The sequence below is a fragment of the Diadema antillarum genome, unplaced genomic scaffold (genome assembly GCF_040938485.1).
Source record: "Diadema antillarum isolate AM-2024a unplaced genomic scaffold, OU_Dant_1.0 seq00001844_RagTag, whole genome shotgun sequence".
NCBI classification, from domain to species: domain Eukaryota; kingdom Metazoa; phylum Echinodermata; class Echinoidea; order Diadematoida; family Diadematidae; genus Diadema; species Diadema antillarum.
In genome coordinates, this window is record NW_027272516.1 from 163,191 (window position 1) to 172,871 (window position 9,681).

Below are 9,681 nucleotides of genomic sequence, written 5' to 3' on the forward strand. Positions count from 1 at the left end.
GGGTATGGCTAAGATCGGGAGGGAGGGGGGGGGGGGGCGTGAGATATATATCGAGTCCCTTTTCATTTGCCAAAGGCCTTTTGGACTGTGTCTGCTAAGATAGTGATCAAGATATTTTGCAATAACAGCAGCTTTATCCGTTATTGCAATGCATTCGCAAGTATTTCCAAAAGAATTATTTCTATAGTTCTCAAAGTTGCATTGTTGATGATACAATAATGGAAATGTATTGAGAAGGAGGGTTAGATCAAATCTCCAGCAAAGGAAATTGAAAAAAAAAATAGTGTTAAGACAACAAAATCAGGTGCAAAGTCACCTTTCTCCTCAACAAACAAAACAAAAATAGTCGAAGGGATGGGGGAGGCGGAAGGTGCAGAGGGTTGATTCATCATCAGTAAAATCATCCCTCTAAAATTCCGTACGATGGAGACCTTGTGTGATTGCATGACATGTAGGCCTACTGGTATTTTCACAACAACCCTGTAAATCGTACAGAAAAAAATTCTTGTTTTTCATTCATTGTTATCATTCTCACTGACACAGACCCAGGTAACATGCCCATATGGGTTGCATATGGGCCCAATATGGGTTTGAATATGGGTCCCACATGGGTATGCCCATATGGGACCCCTAGGATTTTGCACCCAAGATTTACATGGGACCCATATGGGCTATCCCAGATGGCCCATATGAGTTCAAGATGGGGCCCATGTGGGTAATGTATGTGGTAAATATGTGGGCACTATGAGGGTTTTCCCATATGGGCTTTAGCTGGGAAATCATCATGGGGCCCACATGGGTATGCCCATATGGGGCCCCTAGGATTTTGCACCCAAGATTTACATGGGACCCATATGGGCAATCCCAAATGACACATATGGGTTCCTTGTGGGACCCATCTGGGCAACGTATGTGGTAAATATGTGGGCACTGTGTGGGTTATCCCATATGGGCTTTGTGTGGGGTTTCATCATGGGTCCCACATGGGTATGCCCATATGGGGCCCCTAGGATTTTGCACCCAAGATTTACATGGGACCCATATGGGCGATCCCAAATGACACATATGGGTTCCTTGTGGGACCCATCTGGGCAACGTATGTGGTAAATATGTGGGCACTGTGTGGGTTATCCCATATGGGCTTTGTGTGGGGTTTCATCATGGGTCCCACATGGGTATGCCCATACGGGCCCCCTAGGATTTTGCACCCTAGATTTACATGGGACCCATATGGGCAATCCAAAATGACCCATATTGGTTCCCAATGGGACCCATCTTGGTAATGTATGTGGTAAATATGTGGGCACTATGTGGGTTTCCCATATGGGCTTCAGATGGGGTTTTAGCATGGGTCCCACATGGGTATGCATATATGGGGCCCCTAGGAATTTGCACCCAAGATTTACATGGGACCCATGGGGGCTCCAAGATAGCACATATAGGTACACCGTGGGTCCCATCTGGGTAACGTGGCTAATATTTTTGCCAACGGTGAGTTTACCATATTGTGAATAGGCCTACCTCATTATGATTAACCACAGCTTGCCCAGCAGCAATGGCAGGAGACACTGGCACACTGAGTTGATGGAAAACTGACATCAAACCTCTGTTATGAGCAGTCCACTTAGCGTGTAGAATGTTTGTTTATATCTTCGATGAACAGCCCTAGTAAGGTGGCACATCTTCGAAAGCTACCTAAATACCATGCAAACATACTGTATATACACTGTACATCCACCACCACCAATGACCTACACATAGAGAAGTATTGTTCCCCTCAATTCACTCTTGAATGTATGTACTCAATAGATCAAGTATCTTATTCTCAAAGTGGATATATTTGTGCATTGTTCTAATTGAAATCTGTTGTCCTGTGTCCCTCAGCCGAATATAGGCATTCATATAATATTACTTGATAAACAAGCGTAAAAGCTAGAAATGGTGAGATCTTTTTAACAGCTTCTGTAAGGGGAATACCCAAACTAAACGTTGATTGAGTGAATGCAGCAATATGAAAAGAACAGTTCAGTAAGGTTTGAAGAAAATTGCACAATTCTGTCAAAATTTATGCACTTTTGAAATTTAGGGGTTGCCATCTAATTCTCCCTGAACCTGTGCTGCAAACCGCCTTTGTTTTTGTCCATCCAGCTATTTTATTCCACTGTTCTGATTTCTTATTGTGTAGACCTTAAAATGTATGCTGCGTGAAGTCTTGCTGTGTTTGTCCATCTTTTCTCTTCACCAGATCTGCAATGACAGAGGGAGAAATATATTCATGGAATTACAATCTTCATATAAAATGTGTTACACATGTTATTCATCAGAAATATTGCTAGATTCAATTATTGAGAGATACAGGCATGCAACATTACATTGTACAGTATTTGAATACACGACTGTATAAAGGAATGCATAGTTACATGGGTTTAAAAAAATCAGTATACAATTGTTAGCCTACTCTTACATGATTTGTTCAACTTTCTTCATAACTAGAGGGTCATATACGTAGTTTAAAACTATCAAAATTAATAAGCTTCAAAGGGAAAGAGAGAGAAAGAGGAAGAGAGGGACAGAAATATTTTCGGTGTACATGTATTACCATTGGTTTTCATTTTCATATAATGGAAATAATATCGAATTATACACTAGAGAATCTTTTGCAAATGCAATGTATTTCAATCTTCATTTGATTTTTGAAACAAGAAAACAAAATCAGTCAAGGGATAAATATAGTTGTTATACATCCAGAGCAAAGGAAATTGCAACAATTACGAATTAGGATAAACGACTTAGAACATTGCAAAATAAGTTACTGCTTGAGGGTGAGTAGAAAGATATCAACTTACACCTCATCTCATTACGAAGATTTTTTTTTTGAATGAATCTTTTAATTCATTTGATTGTAAAACAAACCCAGGAAGATCAAAGGACAAGTTTTGATTATCCATTAAACAGTAAATGACAATTCAGATTTAGGAGAAGCTATAATTTGAGTAAATTTTGAGTATAATTTGATTAAGTGAACAGAAAGGCAGACACGGAGAAAGGAATATGTGTACACATAAAAAAAAAAGATTGCGAGTGGTCAATAAATATTTTGGACAAACGATATGAAGTTAAACCTACAATTGATTCCTATTTACTCGATATTGACTACCAGTAGGGCTTATAAATTAAATCTATTTAAGCTCATAATCTGGTATGATTTATAAACCTATAAGACTTATTTCTTAGAAGGAATTTGAGACATAACAATACACTAGATAGCCTTTAAACCCCCAAACTATCTTACAATTGTACTTCTATCATAAGAGGGAATATTATGCTATCAATTACCTCTTTTGAGAAGGAGTAATACAACTTAAACAACATAAACTATTAAAACATATTTACAGTAGATAAAAAAAAATGCCAACTAGAGCTATGATGACACAAATATCAGTAGGCCTATATGTATACTTCTTTTCATATAATTATTTCCAAATGCCACTGCTATACTGATTACTATACTGTGAAACGTAGGCTTCTCATAATCTGGTATGATTTATAAACCTATACATGACTTATTTCTTAGAAGGAATTTGAGACATAACAATACACTAGATAGCCTTTAAACCCCCAACACGTTGTATATATACATCTCTGATAATACAATAGTGTACAGGAGCATGAAAATCGCAGTTAGGCTTCACTCACTCGATCAGATCTCCTCCTAAATACATTTTATGCATGTCACAGTAAAACTAATTGCAATATTTCAGAAGCTAAGACTCTTTCTCACACGCTTAGTATTTGGTTATGGTAACTGCAAAAATACTTGTGCTTTCCAGTTGTCAGGACGTACATTAATAGAGCCAAGGTTTAGGTAATATGCATATGTTGTCCACTCATTAGGTGATCCGAGTATCCTCTCGGATCACCTTCTGTATCTGTACGGATTCTTTGTTTTTCTTCTTTATTTCTCCTCAAAAGTTGTGCAGAGGTTAGCTCAGAAAGTGCAATGCCTATCAATGTCATACTTATATCATATATGTATTGTGTCCCAAAGACGACGAATTTAGTAAAATCATTGTGATCAGTTGCCCGTGACGTCACTTTGAAAAATTGAAAAAATTGGACGGACGCGTACGCGCGCGCACATATGCGCACACACAGCTCATATGCAATAGAAATTTCCGGTTTTTTTACACGGATCGGATGTCTGAAAAGTCAAGGAATATTTCTACCAAGTTTCAAGTCGATCCGACTCAATATGACGTCATGCAGTCCCGTCAAAGTTGAAAATCCGCGCGCGCGTCAATGGCGATATACAGTGCAACTATGCCAAAAAACTGCCAATTTTAAATCCGATTTTACTCGTCAGGATGGACGGTGACCCCCCATTTTCTTTACATATATTGAAAGCTGATGAGTTGTACATGTCATTTCATGGGTAGGCAATGCTGACAAAATGATTAAAAGATATCAAATTTCTTAATAAAGTAAAAAAAGTAAATTTTCAAAATGACGTCATCAAATTACAAGTTTACTCGAGCGTATCTCACTTATCCTCTGCCAATTTTCTCCCATATTTCAGTATGTTGTAGCTTATGAAATGTTCTTTCATTAATGTAAAAACAACATTTTAATTGGATGACGTCATCGCCTCGTAAAAATGGATTGAATGTATCCTTGTAGAATTTGACCAGTTTACGTGTTATCTCTATGGGAGAGCAGTTTTTCTGGCAGTGAAAATTGACATGACTCTCTTTTTCGAGCACTAGCTCACTTATGCTTCGGTGAATTTTTCCCAGATTTTAGTATGTTGTAGCTGAGACTTTGGGCTATCGTAAGTGTGCCCTCCATTTTTTCATACGACGTCGGCATCACGTCGAAAAACTTGGTTGAAAATGGCACGTGGCTTCGATGCAGCGTCATTTTGCTTAATACACAGGGCCTATGGAGCATGAAATAGGTCATTGCATAGCGCATCCGACTCGTAATCCTAAGGTCCCTGGTTCGAAGCTCACCCCTGCCAATATTTTTTTTTCATTTTTTTAAACACTTTTTTTCTTCTTTTTCTTTAGTTAGTCTTAATCTCCCTTCCTAACTTTATCTTTTTCTGATTTTTTTATGCTTCTCCTTCAAATTTCTATAAAATAACATATTTTTTTCTTTATTTTTCTTTCTTTCTACTACTTTCTGTGCAATAGATGAACAACAACAATGGCTATCAATCCCATATTTTGCACATGTTTAGTTCATGTCACGTACATTATTTCATAAAATAACAACTACTTGATCAGACACCATCTTGGGTATGTAAATTAGGGTCAAAGGTCATAAATGTTTCATCCTGTATCTTGGTGAATACATGTCCTATCTTTCCCATATTTTGCACACACAAAGACCATGTAACAAGGATCATTTCACAAAATAACCACTTTTTGCTCAGACGCCATCTTGGGTGTGCAAAGTGAGGTCAAAGGTCATATGTACTTCTTTCTGTATTTTCGTTATGACGTGTTTTCTCTATGGGAGGGATTTTTTTTTAATGTGAAAATCGACATGCTTTTCTTTATCGAGCACTACCTCTCACTTACCCTTCGGTGAATTTTGTCATGCCTATTACGATCAGGACTCGAATCATTGATTAAAAAAAAATCGGATCACCTTAATTTGTCAGTGATGACAAATTACAATCTCTAGTTTGAGAATTGGTGTTTTCTTATGGAATCAGGGAGGTGAGTCTCCCTGATGGAATGTGACCTTTGTGACTTTATAACCCAAACAACTGACCACAGCCTTCTGCAGAGATGCTGTGGAGTTGGGGAGGTTGAATGACCTTGCAAGCTCCTCATACTAAGTACCGTACGGTGTGGGTGTGTTTAGATGGTTCAGGATTGAATACTAAAAAGCTGTATACTACCAATACTGTGTGGGACGTGTTCATACCGAACCATTACACAGTACTGCGCATAAACTTAATTCTCCACTTGGGCTTTCGTGGTGAACCCGAAAATAGCGAGTCTAGTTATCCTATAGTTAATGTTTCCATTATAATATGTAAAAACGTAATTTCTGATTTGATATCATCACAATGCACACTTTAAACTATGAGTGAACTGCAATTACAATCACTGATCGAGTGCTTTCATCAGCTCCCTTTGTTTCAATACATCTCACAGCTAGTGTTTTCCCTTATTGCAATTATTTGTAAAATTCTGTATGCGTAAATGTTTTCTCAAATACTGTTACTCCATTTTGTTTAAATGAAACTCAATGATATGAAGTATTGAAATGAAAATGAAATAATGCTAAACAGAATTAATTTCTATACATAGAGTATGAGATTAAACCCCAAATCAAATCTAAAAAGCAATATTTAGAATTAAACAAAATCATATAACATAGCAGGCCTACAACCTTTGAATACACATATCACCATGTATAATAATATTCTATGGATGATCCATGGAGGCAACATGCTCACATACCATCCCAACTTACATATTTGTTATTGCCTTTATAGCTTGCCGACTTGGGATTAGCTTTTTCAATAACTTGCAATCAACATCTTAGGTACCTTAAATACAACATGCTGACAAAAATAAGTTTATTTACTTACCTAAAATGAGGCGAAGACAGATGATCACCAAGCTCTGACTGTACTGAAGGAGATCAATCAGTCCTAATGCCAATGCTATATACTGCACTGCATAACGGGCATGAACCGGACCCTCTTTTCAAATTCTGGGTCAGTTCCATTTTCAGGTAGGGGTGTTATGATGAGCAGGTGGGTTTACCAAGTTCATTCCCATGTAAATCCCATATGGGCATTTGCATATCTTACCCAGATGGTTCTACCCAGGTTGACCCCATATGAAACCCATATAAGCATTTACATCTATTCCCCAGATGGGTTTGCCCAGGTCATTCCCCTATGATATCCAAATAGATATGCTCATCTATTCCCCAGATGGGTTTGCCCAGTTCATTCCAGTATGGTACCCACATCATCTCCTACCCAAATGGATTTGCCCAGTTTATTCCAATATTTTACCCACATAAATATGTTGATCTCCTGCCCAAATGGGTTTGCCCAGTTCATTCCCGTAAGGTACCCAAATAGATATGTCCATCTCTAACCCAGATGGGTTTACCAAGTTCATTCCCGTATGGCACCCACATAGATATGTTCATCTCTTACCCAGATTGGTTGCCCAGTTCATTCAAATAATATGATACCCACATAGATATGTTCATCTATTACCCAGATGGGTTTGCCCAATTCTTTCCCAAATGGTAGCCAAAAAGATATGTTCAGCTCTTACTCAAGAGTTTGCCCAGTTCATTCCAACATGGTACCACATAGATATGTTTATCTCCTACCCAGATTTGTGCTCAGTTCATATGGTATACCCGAATAGATATGTTTATCTCCTACCCAGATGGGTTTGCCAAATTTATGCTCATAATGGTACCCACATAATTTTGATCATCTCTTGCCCAGATGGGTTGACCAGTTCGCTCTAATATGGTATAGATATGTTCATCTAGTACTCAGATGGGTTTGCCTAGTTTTTTTTTTTCATAAGGTTCCCAAAAAGATATGGTCAGCTCTTACCCAGATGGGTTTGCTCGCTTTATTCCCATATGGTACCCACATAGATAGGTTCATCTGTCACCCAGATGGGTTTGCCCAGTTCTTTCCCATATGTTACCAAAAAAGATATGTTCAGCTCTTACCCAGATGGGTTTACCCACTTCATATCCATATGAAACCCATATGTAAATTGACAGATCTCACACAGATCGGTTTGCCCAGTTGTATCCCATATGGTATGCATATGGGCATTTGTATATCTCATCCATATGGGTTTGCTCATTCCATGCCCATGTGGAGCCCATATGGGCATATAGGCTACATGTATTACACAGGTGGGTTAACCCATTTACTTCCCATATGGAGTCCATAAAAAAATGGGCATTTACATGTACTGCCCAGACGGTTTTCCCCATTCATTTCCCATGTGAAACCCGTATGGTCATTTACTTATTTTACCCAGATGGGTTTGCCCAGCTCATTCCCATATGAAACCCATATAAATATTTACATATCTCACCCAGATGGGTTTGCCCATTTATTTCACATGTGTAACCCATATAGATATTTACTTGTTTTACCCAGATGGGTTTCCCCAGCCTATTCCCATATGAAACCCATATAGATATTTACATATCTCGCCCAGATGGGTTTGCCCATTTTATTCCCACACGAAACCCACATGGGCATTCACTTATTTTACCCAGATGGGTATGCCCAGCTCATTCCCATATGAAGCCCATATGAATATTTTCATTTATTACCCAGATTGGTTCACCCAGTAGATTCCCATATGGTATGCATATGGGCTTTGCATATTTTACCCAGATAGCTTTGCCCAATTTATACCCATATGAAACCCATATGGGCATTTACATACATCTCACCCAGATGGGTTTACCCATTTTGTTCACATGTGTAACCCATATGGACATTTACTTATTTTACCCAGATGGGTTTGCCCAGCTTATTCCCATATGAAACCCATGTAGATATTTACATATCTCACCCAGATAGGTTTGCCCATTTATTTCCCACACGAAACCCACATGGGCATTCACTTATTTTACCCAGATGGGTATGCCCAGCTCATTCCCATATGAAGCCCATATGGATATTTACATTTATTACCCAGATGGGTTCACCCAGTAGATTCCCATATGGTATGCATGTGGGCATTGCATATTTTACCCAGGTAGCTTTGCCCATTTTATACCCATATGAGACCCATATGGGTATTTACATATCTCACCCAGATGGGTCTACCCATTTTTTTCACATGTGTAACCCATATGGGCATTTAACAATCTTGCCCAGATGGGTTTGCGCAGTTCATTTCCATTATGATACCCACATGGGCAGTCCCATTAAAAAACCCATATGGGTTATCCCATATGGGTCTGATGCTAAATACATATGGGATTCACCCTAACCCAGATGGCCCACGTGGCCCGGAGTATGCCCATGTGGGTCCCATATGGGCATGTTACCTGGGGATGGGATTTTATATTATTCTCATGTTTTGCTCACTTTTGCCATTTATGTTTAGGCCTACAGTATAGGCCTATGATTTTGATGTTAAGAATTTCTTCCATGCCCCCCATGAGTAAGCGTGCAAGAAGTATACAGAATTGGATTTGTTCATTCATTAATTAATTCATTTGTTCGTTCATTCGCTGTTCTTTCGTTCGATCGTTCGTTCGTTTGTTCGTTCATTCGTTCATTCGTTCATTCGATCATTCGTTCATTCGTTCATTCGTTCATTCGTTCATTCGTTCATTCGTTCATTCATTCATTCATTCATTCATTCATTCATTCATTCATTTATTCATTCATTCATTTCATTCATTCATTCATTCATTCATTCATTCATTCATTCATTTGTATGGAGACCGGCGGTGATGGCGCCGCAGGCAAATGGAACTAGAACGAGGAATGCGTGCATTTTAATTTCGCAAATTTCACGAAAGCCAAGATTCGCGAAATTAAAATACGCATGAAAGTTCTTGTTTACATAAATGCCACAGACAATTTGCGAAAGTTTCATATCGCGAAAAAACATCGCCATCCGATTCGCGAAAATTTAATGTCGCGAA